Below are 24,234 nucleotides of genomic sequence, written 5' to 3' on the forward strand. Positions count from 1 at the left end.
CTGCTTTGAGCAGGGGGTTGGACTAGATGGCCTCCTGAGGTCTCTTCTAACCCTAATCTTCTGTGATTTTATGGTTCTGAACCTTTTTGTTATTTTGACCTTTTGGCTTGTTACAGGATGAAAGCAAATGTTCAAATAGCATAATTTCCCACTGACTGGAAATCCCACTTTCCAAAAAGCTCTAGCCAAGCCTCCATCAAAGCTCCCTGCAGATATGCATTCCAAGTACCCTTCTGCTTAAGTGATACGATCTAACTGTCACAACTACCGTCTTGGTCAACACTTGAGACTGAAACTGCAACCTCTGGAGCTAAAAGCATGAGATGCTGCAGCATGAATTAAAGAGCAAGACTGTTAAGGTTAAAGCTCTAAAAGATTCACATCATCTGCGGCTTGACTTGACGCAATGCACTGAGTTACGTCACAAGGTCACGCACAGAAACAGCACAGTAAAGACAGCACACGACACACAGTGCTGCGGTTGCACGTTGTCTAATTTCCTCTGTTTAAACAAAGTCTTTATGAAAGGGTGAATCCTTGCTAACTAATTTTTGAAAAGGGATAATAACCCCTCTTTCCTGCCCTGTTTCCTGCAACTCCGGGTGGAAGCCCGAAGAACAAGAAATGTGATTTTGCAGAGACCATTTCAGATTACGAGGTTGAAAGCTTCTTTGGAATTGTCAGCACAACTAAAATCTAATCAGGTGCTTGTGTGCAACAGACCCAAGAGCAATTGCAATCAAGCCAATTGCTGCAGCTGATTGCACATGAAAACCCTCATACCACTTAACAGTTTGGATTTCTTAATAAAATATGCCCAGCTTACCTTGAATTGCACCAGGCAGCTCTTTTAATATTTAGAATTCGCTGGGGAAAACCAAAACGAAACAGGAGAGAAAACAACATAGGTGAATTGGGGTAAATCAATGCCCGACTTCCCTGCAGTTTCCTTAAACATAAACAAGTTGGAAGGCAACGTTTTAAGCTGCATTTGAGCATTGGGGTCAACGACTTGGAAATTCCTGTCTGGCCAAACAGAAGGGGGCAGAGTATCAATCGGGGTGGCATTTCTAGGCTGCACAGCTTCAGAAAACCTTCACATACCGATAGGGGACTGGTCCTGCTTAGAGCAGCGGGTGGGGCTAGATGACCTCCTAAAGTCCCTTCCAACCCTGATCTTCTATGATTCTATGGCTAGAATTAGTTTGGAGTCCATGGGACAGAATTTTGAAGGGCGACTGAGGATGGCCTTTCCCACCAGACAGAATTTTAGCACCGCTGTTTGTTTTTAATATGCATGTATTTAATGGTTAATTGTGCACATACACACAAGCACTGTCCCTGCCCAATTTACAATCCAAAGCAGACTAACATTGCTACATCAGTGTCCCCCTTTCTCTTATCCAATTTATCTTTGTCTTTTGGAAATGTATGTAGAGATGGGCCTAAACTCCCCCATCTGAACTTTGCCTCTTTGGCCCATTGCGAAATGATTGTGTGCTCTGCTTTCAGTAGGCCAGCGTTTAGTCTCAGTTTCACCTCAGTAATCCTGGAGCAACTGTAATGGAACCCATAGGTCACTGTAGATCCACATCAGAGTAACTGAGATGATCACTGGGCTGAGATCATAGTTTGGCCCTCAAGGATTTCTAGAGCTCCAATTGACCGAAAACTAAGGAATTTTGCACTGCTCATAATTATGGAGTAGTTTTTGGTTTAATGTACAATTGTTTCTGGACTCTCTGTTCCATCTGTAAAGATACTGAGTACATTAGACATCCCAGGGCAGGAACGTTGCCTGTTTAACATTGCCGCCTGCTGCTCGGGTCTACCTCAACCAGGTCCTAAGGGAGGGCGTGCCCCGCCCACCCTCCACCCCAGGCCCTCCGGACCTTTTCATTGGGCCCCTGCCCCGTGGACCCAGCCGACCCCCCCGCCCCTTCACCGTGAGCCAGTTACATGAGCTGCAGCCGGTCCGTTTCCAGACCGCGCCAAGGAAACATCTATACACACTCGTGCTCCACACCCTTCACGTCCTCACCCTCGCGTCCTGCCCTGACACAAAGCGGCGGGACCTCCTGCCACTTCTAGAGGGTGAGGAGCCCCGGTGGGCCGGCCTATATTCCACCTTAGTCCCGAGGCCCGCCGGGGATATCAGTTGGCGGCTCCTTCAAGGGGCCATGAGCACGGGCATGTACTTGGTGCAGTTCACCCCAATCCCAGACACCTGCCCCTTTTGCAGCGTGAGGGAAACCCTGGCGCATGTCTACCTGGAGTGCGCCAGGCTGCAGCCCCTATTCCGGCTCCTCACGAATATTTTGTTAAGATTTTGGTTGCACTATTCCCTTCACCTTCTTATCTATGCACTCCCTGTCCATGGCCCCACTAAGTCGCGGGTCAACCTCCTCCTGGCCCTGGCTAAAGTGGCCATCTATAACACCAGGGTGAGGAGGTTGGCCGATGGAGTCTCCTGCGACTGTGGGGCCTATTTCCGATCCTCTGTCCATTCACGCCTCCGGGCAGAGTTCCTCTGGGCGGCGTCCACTGACTCTCTTGACGCCTTTGAGGAGCAGTGGGCGCTGTCTGGGGTTCTCTGCTCGGTGTCCCCGTCCGGTTCCCTTCGTTTGATCCTTTGACCGCACTCCTGTCCTTGTTGTTCATTAGTTGTCCCCCGTAATTATTTGGTCTTCTAGGTCCTGTGGACCCCCCCCTTAGGCTGGGGGGGGATCCTCTAGCAGTGGGCGGGCAAAGCCCGCCCACTTCCTGGATCCCAATATGGCTCCTCTGCTGTACCCAACTGGCCTGGGTCTATCACAAGCCTAACTTTTAATCTAAAGGGAGACTCTCTCCACAACATTTTGTTTTCTTAGCTTACTTGCTAAATTCCATCTCCACAGGCTACTAAAATGGAAGACCATGATTCTGAAAAGCCACAGGAGATCTTGGGTGGTTCAAAGGTTTGTGCCCAAGCTAAGACAACTTAAAGGGGTCTGATTTCCAGTGGGAGGGTGCTCAGAACTTTCTGAAAATCAGGTACCTGTAAGGCATCTCAAACGGGACACTTAAAATCAGTACTTACTTTTGAAAATCTTGGAGCTCTTGCATGCACATAACTTCCACTGAAATTAGTGGGAGTTTTGCTTGCAGAGAGACTGCAGACTTGATCTGATCCAATTCACTTTTCACCAGGCATAATGTATTGTATACATACATTTTGCACTTCACCCAGTTTAAGACTATTAAACCACTGGGCAGTTTAGCTTTTATTTCTTTTGCAGTATTAGGTGTTTTTCTAAAAGTCCCAGCTCCCCACACTCAGGGGGACTTAAATGTTAACTTCATTGAGAATTAGGAGTGAGTAGTGATCACATGATCTGGCCCCCAAATTCATTCAACCTTAATAACCAAGAGCGAGATTCAAATATGAACAATGGAGTTGTGCCCAGCTAGGCCAGCACTGTATCTGCTTCCGGTGTTGGGAACAGCGCCGTGGCTTTAACATGTGTGACAATGTGTTGCCTTGCCAGGCATAAGGGAACCAGAGCCGGTGTGAATTGGGATAACTCTATTAAAGCAATTGACTTAATCAGGCAATGATGTCATCAGTAGAATCAGACAACTTTTACCATTTCTACTCTGAGCCCAGCAGTTTGACAGGATGACCTCCTGAGCTCCCTTCCAGCCCTGATATTCTATGATTCTATGATTTCCACTTCTGCATTTTCATGGGTATAGAACTTCAGCTGCTGTAAATAATCCCAGCTCCATGGATGTGACTAATTTAAACCAGCTGGAGAGATGGCCCTCTAGGTAGTCTGTGATCCTGCTAAAAAAAATAGTTCTGAAAAAGTTCTGCCCTTCATTTGACTTTAAGCAGCACTTTCTGTGCACTCAGACACTGGTTTAAAATGACCGCAACAGTGCTTCAATCTGACGGCCAGGGTTATAAGCGATTCTACGCCGTTTATTCCCAGAATCCATCAAGTGTCACCATGTTTGTTTATGACAGCAGCTGATGATACATACCCCCCTCTGCACACCAGGCACTGTAAATCAAGCCGTCAGGCTGACCCCGACCAACAGTTAATACAGCTGAGGTTTGTCAATATCGATGGCAAAATTGCTTGGAACAAAAGCAGCTAACCTGCAGTGACGACATTTAACTGGGATGCAAAGTTGCATGTAAAATGACCTCTGCCTTTTCTGTGTCTGGGAGCCAATGCACATTGATGCTGTCACTAATAGGGAATGTTCAAATTATATTTCATAATTTAGCATTAGAATGTAGAGCCCAGATTTTCCACTTGGAGTTGTCTTGGTAAGTACAGCCGGGAGAGCAGTAGCAGCGTGAGCTGCCATACGGTGCTCTGCCAATGCATCTGTGCTCCCATCCGGGAGAGGGTCTGTTCCTGAGGGTAATGGAGTATTTAGGCCTGTTTATTTGCCCAAGACAGAATTTTGGGTTTTGTTTGCCCATTTGAATTTTGAAGCTTTTCAGATACAATTGTTTGTGTCTTGTATCTTTATTGACATATGTGAACAAGGAACAAAGACAATGTGTGTTGCTTCTGCCTGCAGCCAGGTGGAGTTTTTAGTGCAAGGAGAAAAGATGAGAAATAGAGTGAAAGTGTTACTGGATAAAGTGGGAGTTTAATATACGAATGTACAATTGAAGGACAGTTCTGCCTTGTCTCCTCTCCCAAGACAACGTTGAGTAACCAGTTGAGAGGGGCAAAGGGTGTGTGTGTGTGGGGAGAGGTATCAGAAACACTAAAAGCCAAAGAAAAAGGTGCCCCTGGCCTGTACACAGCCTCCCTCCCTACCCCTCCCATGGGGTACAAAAAAGGTGGTACCAAAGCCCCCAGACTCAAGACCCTCCAAAAAGGGTCCATGACCATAAATTGTAAGGGGTGGTACCAGGGGCGAGCACTACAAATATAATTAAGCCCACTAAGAAGGAAGAGGGAGGAAGGAACCTCCACTGGTGTAACCAGCTGTGGTTACGCTTGCTTGTTAACCCCAATAAACATCACCTTGCCTGCACTTTGGACTCTGACTTTTTGCTTTCTGTCTGCGAAAAAAGAACCAAGGGAGGGCGGGGAAGCCCTAACAGGGTCTTTCATTTTCAGGCCTAGCCTTCTCCACTGGGACTACCAGGGAAGGTGATGATGTGGCCACGGGGCCACTAGGAACTGGCCTTTGGGTCAGGGAGTGTCATTTACTGTCTGTTTATACAGCACCTAGCACGATGAGGCCCCAAGCTGGTTGTCCACTTGGGGCTACTGCACCATAAATGTTAAATAACAGCAACAAGAATCCGGGACTTTTGATTTTCAGGCTAGCTCTATAAACTCAATGAATTTATACACTAGACCCCATCACTTCCCTAATACGAATACAGACATATACGGTGCAGACCCATCTCTCATTCTCACCCCCTGCTGAAACCACTGTACCAAAAGTACAGATCGGTCACCATTAAAAGGCCTGGTTTTTAAACAAACAAGGAGTGCAACTGGTCACACAAAACAGATGCACAGTTTCCACCGTTGTGCGTGCAAATCAGGGACCTGCCTCTGCAAATGGCTAATGGAGAGGCCATTCTGTGTTTGCCTTCCATGTTTCATTGCTAACCTCAAGCCCAGATCCCAAAGCAAAGGGCGGTGTGTAGGAAAATGGATAGAAATTAATAAATAGGAAGGGTGGGGGTGAGTTTCTTCCCCTCCTTTTCCACTGCAGATGCTCAGTAGATGAGGTCAGAGAGCGACTGAATGAACTTAGCCTGGTAGATACTCTTGTTAGTGACTGGCAATTCTCACCAGTGTCCCTGGGCATGCCATCATGGTGGGGCAGAGGTGAGCTGCAGCTGGCATATCTGTGCACACTGCCCTGCCCTCTGAGAAATTGAGTTCTCAAGCACAATAGGGACTGTCCCTCTGTAGGCCAGTTGGGAACCTGGAAATCCTGGGCGCCCCATCATCTCAGGCATTGGCACCCTGACAGCAGGATTGTCTGGCTATGTAGACTCCCTCCTCAGGCCCTACGCTACCAGCACTCCCAGCTACCTTCGAGACACCACTGACTTCCTGAGGAAACTACAATCCATCGGTGATCTTCCTGATAACACCATCCTGGCCACTATGGATGTAGAAGCCCTCTACACCAACATTCCACACAAAGATGGACTACAAGCCGTCAAGAACACTATCCCCGATAATGTCACGGCTAACCTGGTGGCTGAACTTTGTGACTTTGTCCTTACCCATAACTACTTCACATTTGGGGACAATGTATACCTTCAGATCAGCGGCACTGCTATGGGTACCCGCATGGCCCCACAGTATGCCAACATTTTTATGGCTGATTTAGAACAACGCTTCCTCAGCTCTCGTCCCCTAAAGCCCCTACTCTACTTGCGCTATATTGATGACATCTTCATCATCTGGACCCATGGAAAAGAAGCCCTTGAGGAATTCCACCATGATTTCAACAATTTCCATCCCACCACCAACCTCAGCCTGGTCCAGTCCACACAAGAGATCCACTTCCTGGACACTACAGTGCTAATAAACAATGGTCACATAAACACCACCCTATACCGGAAACCTACTGACCGCTATTCCTACCTGCATGCCTCCAGCTTTCACCCTGACCACACCACACGATCCATCGTCTACAGCCAAGCTCTGCGATACAACCGCATTTGCTCCAACCCCTCAGACAGAGACAAACACCTACAAGATCTCTGTCAAGCTTTCTTACAACTACAATACCCACCTGCAGAAGTAAAGAAACAGATTGATAGAGCCAGAAGAGTTCCCAGAAGTTACCTACTACAGGACAGGCCTAACAAAGAAAATAACAGAACGCCACTAGCCGTCACCTTCAGCCCCCAACTAAAACCCCTCCAACGCATTATTAAGGATCTACAACCTATCCTAAAGGATGACCCAACACTCTCACAAATCTTGGGAGACAGGCCAGTCCTTGCCTACAGACAGCCCCGCAACCTGAAGCAAATACTCACCAACAACCACATACCACACAACAGAACCACTAACCCAGGAACTTATCCTTGCAACAAAGCCCGTTGCCAACTGTGCCCACATATCTATTCAGGGGACACCATCACAGGGCCTAATAACATCAGCCACACTATCAGAGGCTCGTTCACCTGCACATCCACCAATGTGATATATGCCATCATGTGCCAGCAATGCCCCTCTGCCATGTACATTGGTCAAACTGGACAGTCTCTACGTAAAAGAATAAATGGACACAAATCAGATGTCAAGAATTGTAACATTCATAAACCAGTCGGAGAACACTTCAATCTCTCTGGTCACGCGATCACAGACATGAAGGTCGCTATCTTAAAACAAAAAAACTTCAAATCCAGACTCCAGCGAGAAACTGCTGAATTGGAATTCATTTGCAAATTGGATACTATTAATTTAGGCTTAAATAGAGACTTGGAGTGGCTAAGTCATTATGCAAGGTAGCCTGTTTCCTCTTGTTTTTTCCTACCCCCCCCCCAGATGTTCTGGTTTAACTTGGATTTTAACTTGAAGAGTGGTCAGTTTGGATGAGCTATTACCAGCAGGAGAGTGAGTTTGTGTGTGTATGGGGGTGGGGGGGATGTGAGAACCTGGATTTATGCAGGAAATAGCCCAGCTTGATTGTCATGCACATTGTGTAAAGAGTTGTCACTTTGGATGGGCTATCACCAGCAGGAGAGTGAATTTGTGTGGGGGGGTGGAGGGTGAGAAAACCTGGATTTGTGCTGGAAATCACTTTAGATAAGCTATTACCAGCAGGACAGTGGGGTGGGAATAGGTATTGTTTCATATTCTCTGTGTATATATAAAGCCTGCTGCAGTTTCCACGATATGCATCTGAGGAAGTGAGCTGTAGCTCACGAAAGCTTATGCTCTAATAAATTGGTTAGTCTCTAAGGTGCCACAAGTCCTCCTTTTCTTTTTGCGAATACAGACTAACACGGCTGCTACTCTGAAAAGTGATCTTGTGCTTAGTCACCATCTGGTCCCCGTCACATGCGGCTCGTGGGTATAAATCAAACTCTGTCTAATGGAGGCTTCGGGGGAACAAAATGGAGGTTTATGGCAGCAGATCAACAAAAAGTAAGGGTGAATATGGGCTGGGTAATGCTGAAAACAGCAAGTCAGCGAGCAGGGAAATGATGAGCCCTATGTATAGGACTCTGATTGAGTATTGCACCCACATCTGGGCTCCTCACTATGGGAAAGATGTAATCGAGTTGGATGACGCTCAGAGAAAAGCAACCGAACCAGGATTATGAATAGGCTATGAACACAGCTACCCCTCCTCTGATCAAATTTGAAGATCCATACAGAGGAAGACCATGAGATCTAAAGTGAGATAGTCTCCCAGTGGAAGTGGTGGAATTGCTCTCCCTGGTGACATTTAAAAGGGGACTAGAGCAGGGGTGGGCAAACATTTTGGCCCGAGGGCCACATCTGGGTACGGAAATTGTATGGCGGGCCATGAATGCTCACAAAATTGGGGTTGGGGTCCAGGAGGGGGGCAAGGGCTCTGGCTGGAGGTGTGGGCTCTGGGGTGGGGCTGGGGGAGTTTGGGGCATAGGATGGTGCTCCAGGCTGGGATCGAGGGGTTTGGAGGGTGGGAGGGGGATCAGGGCTGGGGCTGGGGCAGGGGCAGAAGGTTGGGGCTTGGGAGGAGGTCAGGGGTTCAGGCTCTGCATGGCACTTCCCTCAAGCAGCTCCCAGAAGCAACGGCATGTCCCGCCTTCAGCTCCTACATGGAGGAGCGGCCAGGCGGCTCTGCATGCTGCCCTGTCCACAGGTACAACCCCTGCAGCTCCCACTGGCCACAGTTCCCAGCCCATTGGAGCTGCAGGGGCACGATTGGGGTGGGGGCAGTGTGTAGAGACCCCTGGCTACCCCTACGCGTAGGAGCCAGAGAGGGGACATGCCGCTGCTTCTGGGAGCCGCGTGGAGCGCCCCCTGACCCCGCTCCCTAGCTGGAGCGCGGGAGTGGGGCAAGCCCCAGATCCCACTCCCCAGCGGGAACTCGGGGGCCAAAAAAATTGGCTGGTGGGCCGGATGTGGCACCTGGGCTGTAGTTTGCCTACCCCGGACTAGACTATACTCTAGAAAACAGAATGTAGGAAACAATCTTGCAAAAGCTTCCAAAGGATGGGCTAAATGATCTAAGAGATCATTTCTATGCCAGATGTATATGATTTTAATGGGTAAACAATGACAACTGAGGGGAACAATGACTATCCACCTTTCTTATATGCTCCCTACTCTGATAAGAGTAAAAAGCATGTCTGCCTTTGAGAAATGAATCTCTTTGTTGCTGGTCTCTGCCGCAGGATCTGTGCATTGGAGTAACAGCAATTCCCCAATGGAATATAACCCATTTCAGTGAAGCATGAATCCTTCAAATTCATATTCATGGGCCTGCACTGGATGGATAGGCTTTTTGCCCCAAATACCAGGCATGTTAGCCAGACGCCAAGTAGTTAAAGTTAAAATAAAACAGTCAAAGCAAAACTCCATACAGAGTACACTTACCAGGGCAGCAACATTCACCTGCGGTTAATGCAATGCTAGGGCAGTGGTTGTCAACCTTTCTTAAATTTGCAAACTCTTAAAAAATTTCGAATGGAGGTGCAGACCCCTTTGGAAATTTTAGATATAGTCTGCAGACCTCCAGAGTCTGCAGACCACAGGTTGAAAACCTGTTCTGTGTTGACGACAACCTTCACGGACCCCTTAGGCATAATCTGGGGACCCCCAGGAGTCCGTGGACCACAAGTTGAAAACCACTGACCTAGGGCCGTGGAACCAAAGTGAAAGGAAGAATTCACGTCTCAGCTGGACCAAAACCTAACACATGCTAGTCACAAATCAGTGATTCTAGCTCGGAGTTTTCCCTAGAAACTCCAAACAAAGGGTAAAGAGGACTACCTGGAAATGATCATGTCTTCCTTCCCTCTTCCCTTTATAAAAAATATAAATAAAACCACAACTTCTACCTTGATGGAGTTCAATAATTAATACTCTCCAGGGTAAGTTATTCACAGAACATTAAGTTTTATGCCAGTCAGGGAAAATTAATTGGCATAATCACGTTACATGTTCACCATTACAGGCTCTGCAACACTTCGAGTGCCTTTGGTTTGAGGCTATTTCATTCAGCCAGACTCTTTTGATATTGCAGTGCCTATGTATGCAATTAAAATATTTTTTTTTATTAACCAGTTTTTACATTACGCTCAATGGTTCCTTCACACAACTAAATGACCCATTTAACAAGCATGATAAAATTCTCATTAGGGCCTATTATGGGATTTTGTGGAATCTTCCTGCTTCACTACAGCACAAACCTAACCTAATTAACTCTGGCACTTAATTTCCCCCCTCTTCTTTCTATTTATTGGACTTCTTGTGGAAACCGGATCCAAGGGACACAATTAATGTAATTTATCCTGAGAAAAAAATCCCCAAACATTAGCGAGCTACCAACGTAATTGGAAAAGGCCTCCCAGAGTTCAAGCCTTGTAGACCATAACTCCAAAACTACAACGCTGCATATTATTCTGTTCTTTCTTATTATGCCTTCCCAAGATGAGCGAGGAGGACACAATTCTAACCAAATGCAGTGGAAACTGTAATTAAGGGTCAGCTGTGTGTTTGAACAGCTTGCATATTCCGTTTGAGGGAAAATGTGCACCTTCAAGGATGACGTGCTTGTTTTGTGAGCTATGGACTGGAACGGCTTCTGTGCCCTGGGGCACACAGGCGTAAATCTGGAGTAACTCCACGGGAACTAAACCCTGTGGAGCATTTTGTAGCCACGTACTTTACAGCAGAATTTACCCACATTATGCCATTAAACTCTATGTTCTATTCTTGCCAGCATGCCCAGGGCACGCACAAAATGCAACACACACTGTAAAAAAGCCAAGATTGGGACTGAGCAGAAGGAAAGCAAATTAGCTGGCCACCTTCATTTGTGCGTTCATTTAGCATCCACGTGCACGTGCCCCTTAGTCAAGGCAGCAAGCTAGAGACAGGCTGGGCTGGAGAAAGGCCATGTGTTACAGAACTCAGCAAGAAGAGAACTAAACAGCTGCATCGTTAGTGAACCTCAACTGTCTGTGACATTTAGTTCAGATGCTTATCAGAACCCTTTACGTCTCGTGAGACCAGGCTGAGTCACACATTTCAGCATCTCCAGTCTGCGGTAGAACCTGGAAGCAATGCTGTGTATCCACTGTAACCAGCGAGCGCTGAGAACCTGCTGAGAAATCGGACCTTACGTATCACAAGTTTAGAGACCCAGAGGCCTTGTTTGAAAATCTTGGCCTAAGTGATTAGGTCAAGGTCACAGAGGAAGCCTGTGGCCAAGCTGGAAGTCCCCGCATCAACCGTGCTTTGCTGAATTGGGGCCACACTCAGATATCTAGCCACTGCCTGGAATACACATGCGCTCCCAAGGCTTGAAACCAGTGTAACAACCAAGAGTGAGACTTAATCATTACAGCAAAGGAAGAAGCAAGTTTTGGCTGTAGTTCACAGAATCATAGAAGATTAGGGTTGGAAGAGACCTCAGGAGGTCATCTAGTCCAGCCTCCTGTTCAAAGCAGGACCAACCCGAACTAAATCATCCCAGCCAGGGCTTTGTCAAGCCGGGCCTTAAAAACCTCTCAGGATGGAGATTCTACCACCTCCCTAGGTAACCCATTCCAGTGCTTCACCACCCTCCTAGTGAAATAGTGTTTCCTAATATCCAACATAGACCTCCTCCACTGCAACTGGAGACCATTACTCCTTGTTCTGTCATCTGCTACCACTGAGAACAGCCGAGCTCCATCTTCTTTGGAACCCCCCTTCAGGTAGTTGAAAGCAGCTATCAAATCCCCCCTCACTCTTCTCTTCTGCAGACTAAACAATCCCAGTTCCTTCAGCCTCTCCCCATAAGTCATGTGCCCCAGCCCCCTCATCATTTTCATTGCCCTCTGCTGGACTCTCTCCAATTTGTCCACATGCCTTTACCCTAAATGATACAGGGGATTTCCTCCTCTCTTGTGGATGCTCCGTCTCTTGAACTCTTCAAATCAAGACTGGATGCCTTGCTGGGAGATAGGCTTTAATGAAACAAGTTATTGGGCTCAATACAAGATGAAATTCTCTGGCCAGTGCTGCTATCTATGCAGACTAGCTAATCTGATGGTCTCTTCTGGCCTTAGAAATCTCCAAATGTACGAATCTTTGTTAGTGCAAGCTCAGCTCCTATTTAACTGCTAAAATAAGTGGCCAGATTTTCAGAAGAGCTCTTCATGTTGGGTGCATCTTTTGAAAATGTGTCTCTAAGTGTCACAGTGGGAGCTGCCGGGTGCTCAGCTGTTTGGAAAATCTGGCGCCAATTGTGGGTGCTGAGCCTATGGAAACCTGGCCCTCAGAATTGTTTGCTAAAAGAGGGCATCATCCTCTTCTCCATTTGTGCAGTGAGATTCCCAGCACTGGTCGGGCAGTCTGCAGAGAACCTTTCCCCTTAGGTACTGTAAGACCATTTCCCCCTAGCATAGCTTCATCTATGGGCATGAAGTCTGAAGAAAGTGACTGGAACAGAGTGGGAATTTTCATAATATTTTGTGTGAATATTGTGTGTGCCTCAGTTTCCCCTATGTGGTGAAGGGTTAACCAGATAATGGGGAAAACGGTCTTTTAATTGCTGAAGAATTCAGGTGGGGCTGATGCCTACCCGACGGGGGCCTGGGCGCAGACAATGGCCTGGCAATTTATGACCTGGCAACTGGCAACCCTGGCCTGGGCAGGAAGCCAGCCTGTTCTGACCATTTGGAGAACAAAGAACTGAGTGGGGGGTCGTATATGTGGGACACCGGGTAAGACACATGCTGCTGGACTGGATCTCAGGGAAGTCAGTCAGGAGCCAGCTGCTGTAACTTCCTGCTTTCTGCGCTAGCAAACGATTTTCAGCACTGTGTTCCATACAACTAATAAGCCCTTTTGTTTTTACTACACTGGCTGAGAGTCACTGCTGACGGAAGACTGAGACGTGAGGTGCTTTGTTCCCCTCTCGGGGGTGCACAAGGCTTCCCCGGGGTCCATTCAGGTGGACTCACTGCGGGGAGCTCATGGCATGAGACAGGGGTGCTGAAGGCCCTGTGGTTAATCCCAAGAGGCAATGAAGCCAAGGAGGCTTACCCTATTGAGAGTGTGCCCTTAGGGATTGTCACACTGAAGAGGGTCCTGCCAGGAATTATTCAGAGCCATCTGAGAACGCCGAGCCTGTGGACCCATGATAATGTCTTAGCAACAATAAGCAGATGGATAGCAGTTAGCTACAGAGCACAGAAGCCAATGCAGACATTTGAAAAACCTTCTTGCACTGGACAAGGAAGACACTGTTTTCCTGACACTAGTTAACCTCCAACTTGATGGATTTGCAACAATATGAACCAGGAAAATAAAACTACTGAACAATTATGGTGCAGAAAGGAACCTTAAATTAGCTTGCGATGGATCCGAGCGGTCTGACAAACTCACAGCTGCTCTGCAAGTTTGTCAGCGCTCAGCAGCAGCCTGTGAAACCTTTGTCTGATTCCCGACAGGGAGCTCGTGTCTGAAAAGGTTTGATTAGCAGCAGGAGAGATGCACTGCAAACCCCTCAGCTCTGAGGAGTCTGTGCAGAAATGGAAAAGGACCATCACTCAAAGATCAGCCTGCCTGGTGATCTCAGCGAAGAGCCCAGGGACTGAAAGGTCATGGAGAAGAATAGCAATCACACTTAGCACTTTGAGGGCCAGCTCCCCGCTTCTTTGCATTGCTTAGCTGGCACAAAGCAGCTGGAATCTAGCTTTAGCTACCTAGCTCAGAATTCTTCCAGAGCAGGGAGCTCTCAACCTGGGCATGGGTTAGGCTAGGAGCAGACACACGGGCTGCTGTGAGGGGCACAGCTCCATCCCATCAATTCTCAGCCAGCATGCGCTCCCTTAAGGACCATATGAAGTTGGAGTAACTTAGAGCGGCCCCAGCTATAACTGAGCCCCGCCCCCCGCCGTCTTTTGTAGTGGAGAGTATCTGGCCCACATGGAGATTTTCAAATATAGTTGGAGAAGTCTGATTCCCTTTTACATAATGGGAAACTGAGGCATGGATTGTGTCATCTCTCTTTAGTTGGTCCAAGCAGTGTTCCTTCTAAGGTAGGTTTTAAGGACATTGCATGTACAAGCTCAGACTGATGCAGCTCAGCATTATTTGCTTGCTGATAAATAAATCTCAGTCTGTCTGTCTGACCCCCTTCATCAGGAACATACACACCCATGGCAAACTCATGGGGCATTGCTTTCCTCCATTAGTGCCACCGGTAACATGTAACTTTAACCAGGAAGGAAACAAGTGTGTCAGAGTTCTTGGACCTCCCCATAGACTGGCCACTTCAGACGTTACACTCCTGATGGAACATCAGTGGACAAAGAGGATGCACAAGGAATACAGGTTTGGCAGATTGATACTTGACGTATGAGGCTGTCTGCGGCTAACCGACAGGTGTGCTCACACCACGACAAAACCCTCGCTAATTACGCGCCAAAAGTGTTGCGATGATGGGACTGTGATGTTCTGAGTCAGAATGGAGAAAGGCCAGTTCTGCTATGGATTAGTCTATAGGAGAGAATCCCAGGTAATGGTAAATAAGCAGCTGGTCGCAGCAGGGCTGGATTGGCTGTGCTCCGCTCTCTTCCTGAGCTGTACTGTGTCTTTGAGAGCTATCACTCAAGTTGCAAGAGGTAGGGACACATCTCCACAGCAACTGGCTTGAAAGGGCTGGACGGGGGGCTGATTGCTTCAGAATGTATGTACAGGAAACTAGCTTGTTGAGAGCAGCCAGGGTTTTTTCCTGGTTTGTGCCAAATATATGCATTAAAAAACCCACAACCGAACAAAAAAAAAATTATCCAGCCCATCCCACCTGATGCCTCAGTGGTGGGGATGAAAACCTGTTATTATCGGCTGCTTCAGGTGGATAATCCTTCAGAAAGAGCCATCTCGTTGCTTTCCAAAATTCCATTCTGCAATGTCTTTAGAAAATTACAGTTATCTGAATGGGTATGCCAGCAAAACTATTCAAATGAACAAGGCATGGGCTGCTGCCATTTGTGATAATCCTCTGCCAGATGAGAATGCAAACAATCACCCTTGCAGACAATGAGGCAGATAATTACCCTTGTGGCAAAATGCCCCTTCTTCCCCAAACCAGAGGGGAAAGCTGGGGCATTAAGATTTCACACCTGGTGCAGAATGCAAGAAGCTGGCTTAAAACACCTGGTTTTGTTAGGCATAGGGGAGGTGGGAAAGTATGTTGAAATCAGCTTCTCCCAGGATTTCTACTTCTTACATACATTTCCGGGGTGTGATCTGGCAAAAGGATGAGGTGGGAAATAGGATTAAGTTTGTACAAGTGTAATTTGCAGAACTAGTTGGAGTTAAAATGAAGAGGTATGCTTTTACATTGGGTGAGCAAAACCACTGGTCTCCAGCCACATTCGCCATACTGAAGGGATAATGCCACCTTCAGTAACATCCATGGTTAAGGCTGCACAAGTGTCTCCATTCCCCTGGGTTATTTTCCAGTGGCTTATAACTTCTGGCCTTTTATTTGGCCTGAAATGTGGCAGGTTGGTTCTCAGTGTAGAAGTGAAAGTTTTTGCAAAAGAATGAGCCAAAACAATGTAGCTATTTGGAAGAACAAGGTGAGTGGAAACAAAGACAATCTTCCGATTACTGTTTTCCTAACCTTTTTGGGGAATAGTTGTAGCACCTTACTGGGGCATGGTATTTGGCAGGGAGATGGTTCCTGGGCTTCAGATGTGCCTGACGGTGAGGTGGTGAGAATTGGCAGTGATTTGTCAAAGGTATAAGTGTATAAATACATGTACTTGTGTTCATGCCTACTGGATTATGTAATTCAATCTCCTCTTGGTTTGCCACGTTCCATTGCTTCTGTGCAAGCATGTGTCGTTTAGAAGAGTCGTAGGCAGTACTAACAAATTTATTTGGGCATAAGCTTTCATGGGCTAAACCCAACTTCATACAGACTATCACGGCTACTGCTCTGAAAGTAGGCAGTACTGTGACTTTGTCTATATTAGTGGAAGTGTGCAAGGGAGGAGATCTATGTGTGGTAGGAGGCAGGGCTGCCTTCTCTATGCTGTAGAAAGGTGCCCAGATTGAGATAAGAGCTCCTTACAGATGGCACGTTTTACATAGTCCAGAGCTTTCTTACTGCTGCCATCTCTTGTTTGTACAGGCTAACAAGCCTTGTGGATGGGGGCGGGGCAAGAAGCGGTAGATGTGGTATATTTTGACGTCAGTAAGATTTTGATACTGTCTCACATGACCTTCTCCTAATCAAACTAGGGAAATGCAATCTAGATGGAGCTACAATAAGGTAAATGCATAAATGGCTGAAAAAAACCGTACCATTCCCAGAGAATAGTTATCAATGGTTCACAGTCAAGCTGGAAGGGCATAACGAGTGGGGTCCCGCACGTCATCAGGATCAATCTTGGGTGCAAAAGGTGAAGCTCAATGGGACTTGTGCTCTGACATCACATTGGTGCCCACTCAAAGCCTGGTGAGTACAGCACAGCACCATTGAAAGCCCCCCACAGTCTAGTCTATTCTATACAGGTTCTTATCCTGCTCTCATCACTGTGGTATCTGAGCACCTTCCAATCATGCACTAAGCGAAGTGACTAACATCTCTCACGTGTGGTTTGGTCTTTCTCTCATCCTCTCCCCCATGGGAAAATTGTGTGTGCAGTCGGAGGGTTGTTTTAGTTAGGTATTTTTCTGGTGTTAATTATACATGCTGCTCTGTGTTTGTAAGAGAAGGCTGGCTGAGCAATTGCACCTTGCACTTGAAGCGAAAGGTCGGGAGGTTTGCGATAGGCCTTAGTTCCTGGGGGAGTTAGTTCCACAGTTTTGGACAGTCCATGAGAAAGTTCTGTCCCCAGCATGGATGAAATCTTTATGGTGTAGAGACATTTCCCACCCGTCAGTGATTGTGGTACCACCAACAGACTTGTGTTCTGTCTTCTAGGTGCCTGCCCTTCAGCCTGTGTGTTATGTGGGGTGGGTTGAAATAGGCAGCAGGTTTAAAACAAACAAAAGGAAATATTTCTTCACACAATGCACAGTCAACCTGTGGAACTCTTTGCCAGAGGATGTTGTGAAGGCCAAGACTGTAACAGGGTTCAAAAAAGAACTAGATAAATTCATGGAGGATAAGGACATCAATAGCTATTAGCCAAGGCAGGGATGGTGTCCCTAGCCTCTGTTTGCCAGAAGCTGGGAATGGGTGACAGGGGATGGATCACTTGATGATTACCTGTTCTGTTCATTCCCTCTGGGGCACCTGGCATTGGCCACTGTCAGAAGATGGGATACTGAGCTAGATGGATGTTTGGTCTGACCCAGTGTGGCCACTCTTATGTTCTTATGGGACTGTCTTTCTCTGGCATGTACAGTGCTGAGCAGATTGGAGTTATCAGGAGAGCCCAAGTGAAATTCAATGGGAGTTGAAAGCCTAACTTCCTTGGCCTCTTTGGAAAATCCCAACCTAACACAATAAATAATAAGAGTTTTGAGTGCACGAGGGATGCAGGTTCAAGCTCCCAATCCTCATAGAAAACTTACCTCCCAGTTTCATCACAGCTTTGCTAAAGGGTCTAGGTTGTAATTTCCACTTGCACATTAGAGCTAGGGACATGTCTCTTGGGATATTCAGAGGCAGCAGGGGAAAGAAAGAGAATGTAAAGAAAAAGTGATATAATTTTTTTTTAACGTCAAGAAAAGCTTGTTTATTACTCTGGGCTAAAATACTCTTTAAAATTTCATATAGATTATAGATTAGTAGATCCTTAAGGCCAGAAGGGACCACTATGATCCTCTATTTTTTAATTTGTTATTATTTGTATTACCATAGCATCTAGAAGCCCCCAGTCATGGACCAGAATCCCATTGTGCTAGGCACTGTACGAACACACAACAAAAAAGCAGTCCCTGCCCCAAAGAGCCGATAATCTAAGGATAAGACAAGAGACAACAGATGGATATAGACCAGTGAGAGAGCACAAGGAAACAATGAGATAGTATTAATCAGCATGACAGGCTTTGGTCTCAGCTCACCAGCAGCCTAACGGTTATCGAGTTTTCTGTCGCCATCCTGGAAAAAGAAAGTTTTAAGGAGGGATTTGAAGGTGGGTGTGACGGGGTATACAAAGCTTGCGCCAGCATGAAAGGGGTTAAAGAACTGTTTTGGGGTACAGTGGCTCCACTTCTCCCCATCTGCCAATCGTGCCAGGACTGAGGGAGTTAAAAGGAGAGAACTGCACTCAGATGGGGGTAACCCTGGGAAGGGAGTGGGCTGTGGAGCACCCCAGCTCCTGGAGAGAAGCTGGCAGCCAAGAAAGCCCTTGCCAAAAGGAGAAAACGGATTCTCTAGGCTAAGAGGGAAAAAGAGGCTGAATCTTGTACTGGAGACCCATGAACTCTGGGGTGGACTGTGAACTTGCCAAGGTCAATATCCTCCTGGACGCTGCCAAGAAGTTCTTTCTTTCTTTCTTTCTTTCTTTCTTTCTTTCTTTCTTTCTTTCTTTCTTTCTTTCTTTCTTTCTTTCTTTCTTTCTTTCTTTCTTTCTTTCTTTCTTTCTTTCTTTCTTTCTGCTTTTATTTAACCTCATTTGGTATCTGTAGACTGATTGTTTCTTTCGCTTGGGACCCTGAAAGGGGAAGAAACAGACAGAAGGCCTCAGCTAGCAGGTGAGCACCAGTCCCACTAACTTGACCCGCCGTGCAGAGCCCGTGGGTGTGAGGGCAGTTGGACCTGCAGACTTGTGCTGCCCATGTAGCTCCTGAAGGGGGCCCTCTGCCGAGGCTAGATTCATGGCAGTGGACAAGGTGTGAGTTTTGCGGATGTTTCCAGGGAGCCTCTCCCAGCTATGACGAACAACAAGGGAGAAAGCAAAAGCTTTAATGAACAGGCATCATGGGCTGATCAGAGGTGGGAGCTGACCTTTCGACGCCACATGAGATGATAGGCAGCCTGGCAATAGGTCATGAAGGGCATTGACAGTGAAGACAAATAACTTATGGTATGTTTGATATGCTAGAGAGGAGGGGGCCAGTGCAGGCTGCAAAGAGGTTACATGGTCAAAGACATCTAGTCTGACCTCCTGCACAGTGAACATCACCCAATTTTGCTAACTGGAAACGTTCTGAGACGTATGATCCGATTTAAAGCATTTTTATCCAGCAACTGCTGTAATTTCCTTGCCAGTTTAATCAAACTGCAGTGAGCAAAATGTTAATTTTGATCTGATTAACGTTTTCCCTCACATCACATTCGTTAGCAGGTTTGGGCTTTATTTATTAAACAGTAATGGGTACAGAACTGCCTGCAATATCAGACCGACAGGTGAACTCTTCTGCAAACGCAGCGTGTGAACAAACAGTTGTGAATATTGCAAGAGGCCTCAGACAAAACTTCGTTAGCCAGTAAGTTTGGGGAGGAAGAAAAAAGCTATTTAAATTAAGGAGTTTGGATTTAGCCAAACAGTGCTGGGCTGAAATCCAGCTTCTTGTTCCAATATTTGATGGCACTACAGAGCGCTGAGCAAGGGTGTAATTAAAAAAGAATCAAGACAATTAAAACGAAGGAAGAGCTCTCTTCTGTGTTTACAGAGGCAGGTGATTAGGATATTTTTAAAGACGTTCTTTGGATTGGCAGAGAGAGATCAGCTCCCGAGAATGCCTTGCTGTGATTTTTAATTTTTTGTCATCACTCTAATTTCTTTCACTGTTTCTTTTGTAGTTACGATGAAAAAGGTCCTGATTGGTGAGGAGGGGTGGGGGGGAAGGTGATGAGAACAGAGATAGCTAGCCAGCCAGCAGGCCACATTTAAAGGAAAACTTCAGTGTAACATAAAAGATCGTCTAATCCCTGCATCTAATTAGAGGAGGAGAAAATTCCAGAGACTGATTTAAAAGAAAAAAATTAACAAGTATAATGGATGATGGCCAGATTATGCTGTCCTTGCAGATGGCTACTTATGAAGAAAGGTCCCAACCTTGTAATTATAATAATCCCTAGCTCTTACACAATGCTTTTCATCAGATCATCTCAAAGAGCTTTACAAGGAGGTCTGCATCAGACACATGGGGAAACTGAGGAACAGAGAGGGAAATGACTTGCCCTTGGTCACAAAAGAGGGTAGTGGGAGAACCAGGAACGGCATGCAGCTCTCCTGAGTCCGTGCGCAGTGCGCTGTCCACTAGGCCACGCTGCCTCCTGTGATCTTTGTGCTCTGGCCGTCAATAAGGTTCTGCGGGGAAGGCAGACGGTTGCCTGCCTGGAGCTCGACTGCAGGAGTGGTACCCAAAGTATCCCTCAAAGTGAGGAAGGGTGGCAGACTCTTGTCCTGACTAGGAAGCTGCTGTCTTGAGGTATGCTGATAGACTGCAAAGCAAGAAGCCTGGGGAAAAGCAGAGATTTCAAACCGGCACCTCAAGTTCTGATTTTGCTTAATCTTAACAGTTAAATTAATCTCACGTGAGCTAAAACTAGCCTTACAAGAGTGCAGGAAAAGAGAGTCTTCCCCTGCAGAGTAATTAAGAGATTCATGGGTTTTAAGGTCAGGGGAGAGCATTAGATCATCTAGTCTGACCGCCTACATATCACAGGTCGTTACATTTTACCCACTTACCCCTGTATTGAGCCCTGCAAGCATCTTCCAGAAAGGCGTCCAGTTTTGGGCTGAAGACATCAAGAGATGGAGAACCCACCACTTCCCTGGGCAGTTTGTTGCCATGGTTTAGCACCCTCACTCTTAACAAATTATGCCTTATTTCTAATTTGAATTTGTCTGGCTTTAACTTTCATTCTTTTTCTGCCTTTCTCTGCTAGATGAGCCGTTAAGTGCCTGGTACTTTCTCCTGTGAAGGTATTTATACGTCTGTTTAATTTGATAAACTCCTTAAATCTCTCACTGTAAGTCATTTTTTCTAGCTCTCACATATTTTCTGGGGCTCTTTTGTGCACCCGCATGAGATGGTGAGATGTATCTCAGTTTATTTCCCAACAGCAGGTCAAATGTCAATCAGACGGCTTCATTCATGAAGAGAGACACTGGAACCAGGCAGATGGGTACAGTGAATCAGTGACAAGTATTGCTAATCCAGCCTCATGTGTTCTGAGGTAGTGGCTCGAGCACGAAGCTTTCAAAGGGCCGAGATAAGATTGTGCATTCGAATGGGAGCTGGCTGTGGATGGTTCTATGGTGGAAGTGGAAGGGGGTGAGATGTGGCAGTAAAGAGTCTGAGGGTGTGTTTGGATATTACAACATTTGAGTGGTAAATCGCACGAATTGGGTTTGGTTGCGGTATATGCTAATGGTGCTTGAATCTGAAGTTTCTTCACTTCATAGTGTTCGTTTTGTACAGAAAGATACATTTGCAACCTCAACTATAAATTAATGTGATCAGAATTTTAATATACACGGACATTAGTATTTATTATAGTCACCTTCGTTAGAACATAAGAACATAGTGGTACAGTTATTTTAACCAATTTGCTAACTATCTGTGGCAATGCAATTAGTTGCTTGCTAAACTTCCAGGACCTCTATGGAGATTCCATATGCAAAGGTGGGGTAAAATAAGCACATACTTGACTGTTATCAGGGAGCACTTTAAGCATGTAAGATGTTACTATTCTATGTTACCATGTATACGACTGACACCTTGACTTCCTGCCTTGAGCTCCACAACTCCTGTGGACCTGCTGCGGAGGAGAATCTGGATTCCTTAAGCCTTCTACTTGGAAGGCAGGTCAGATTTTCAGGGAGCTGCCTTTCACCCACTGTCTCACTCTTTGGAAACTCAGGAACTCCTTCTTACATGTTGGTTGCTTCCCAGGTTCTCTGTTCTGTGGTGGTGGGCAGCGCACAGGGCAGATCTGGAAACAAGCAAAGCTCCTCCAGTGTTTACTGACAGTAGTGTTTTTCCAAGGTGGTGGAGGTCATCTGCATCTCACTGTTCAGTTACTTCAATACCTGGCTGGGATGTGGGCATTTAAATACAGAAATGGCAGCAGACAAATCCCTATTAGCTCAGGTAGCTCCCTGTACCATTGCTGGATTGTTCCTGGCTTCTTCTAATGCTGTGTCCAGACCAGCTTTAAATATCTAGACAATGAAACTTCCTCCCTCCTTACTGCCTAGCAGATCTCTCTTTAAAAAGTGTTCCCTTTGATCAATTCCCCACAGTGACCTGCTTTTGACAGGGGAGCCCATGTAGAAGGTTATCATCTCAAAAATCAGTCGATTTTGTAACCAATCCATGCTCCATTCCAAATTGAAGCCAATCAAAAAGAGTTGGAAGTCAGAATCAGATGATCAATGAACAAATGAGTCTGGGGTGTCTCCTTCCATAGTAGGCAAAACCTAAAAACCAAGAGAAAGAGAGAGATGGGTGCCTTAAAGGAACAATTCAAAACTGAGGCAAGCTGCAACCTAAGAGAAACTCTGAAAGTGCTGATGAATGTCAGCAGAGGAGTGGAAAGAAATCTACAAGTTGCAGAAGACTAAACAAACAGTAAAAAAGCAAAATACTGTGTTTGCTGCCTTCAAAAGCGGGCAAGCCAGGCAATGAAGGCAGAACTTCTGGGGATGGATCACAATCAGAGACTGGTAATGGAAGCAGGGGGACCAGAGCTGCTGGTAGTGAAGGCAAATCAAGTTATAAAAAGCAGAACTGCAGCGGGTGGCCCACTCCCTGCCGGTGGTGGAATGAGGGCTCACAGCTTGTGACACAGGATGGCAGGGCAGAGAGACTAACCCACTGCTGAGAAAGGGCATCCACCCAGGTAAGCAGTGCTCCAGGAGATCCTCTTAGATGAAGGGGAATGGAGGCAAACCCCAGTGTCTTCCCAGCAACAAGCAAGCAGGAGCAGTGGAGTGACTCCCAAAGCACTGAGGCGGGTGTTTACAAATTCCAGCTTGTAACAAAGAACATGTGCGGGGAGGGAGAATGACTCATAAGGGTGAGTGAATCAAAGTCTTCTCAGCATGCTGGGGAAGATTTCAGAGAGAGAGAGAGAGAGAGAGCACTCTTTGGGCCAGGCGAGCAGGGAGAGAACTCAGGAAAACCAGCCAGAAAAGGACTTGTCTTTGAAACTTTATGTGTAGTGCAGATATGCCCCTCTCTTGGGAGGGTGTTTCTTTTTAAACAATGGCTCCTTTGATCTCCGGTGTTCCTGGGCTTTTTCCTGTCCAGTTATTATCTCTTTACAGCTCTCAAGTGTTTGCTGAAAAGGGGCTTATCTTGAGACGTTCCTTCCCTGCCCGCTTGTGTCTCCCGACAGCTGTTGTCTCCCCCTTATTAAATGGAACCAGTATATTCATACAGTAAACATGCCAATGGCACGCGAGTGCTCTTGGTAAATGGGCACTTAGTATGCGAGGCCACCGCAGAGTTCAGTAATTTTGAAAATGCCTTGAATAGTGCCACGGAAGCAGGCTTTGATTGAACTGGAAGTGTAATTTTCAATTAAGAACTTCTTGCTTACATTAGAGTCTAATTAGATTTCAGGAAGGCAGGATGCTGCAGCAGCTTCAGAACCCACATCAGTGTGCACCATATGGCGCCCGGTTTCCACTGTAAAGCCCGGATTAATTTGCTCACATTCACTTTAACCCTACCAGAGGTGCTTCACCAGTGAGTTGATTAATGGGCTAAACAGCAACGAGGAAAGCCTGGTTGCTTCTGGCATTTGTTATACGGTAATGAGGTTAGTCAACAGCATCATGGCACTCTGGTGTGTTCATTGTTATGCTGGGGTGTGTACGGCATGCAGCAGTGGTTCTCAGCCAGGGTGCACATACCCCTGGGGGTACACAGAGGTCTTCCTGGGGGTAGATCAACTCATCTAGATATTTGCCTAGTTTTACAACAGCTACAGAAAAAACACTAGCAAAGTCAGTACAAACTAAAATTTCATACAGACAACGACTTGTTTATACTGCTCTATATACTATACACTGAAATATAAGTACAATATTTATATCCCAATTGATTTATTTTATAATTACATGGTAAAAATGAGAAAGGGAGCAATTTGTCAGTAATAGTGTGCTGG

This window comes from Lepidochelys olivacea (genome assembly GCF_965140295.1).
Source record: "Lepidochelys olivacea isolate rLepOli2 genome assembly, chromosome: 11".
Taxonomy (NCBI): Eukaryota; Metazoa; Chordata; order Testudines; family Cheloniidae; genus Lepidochelys; species Lepidochelys olivacea.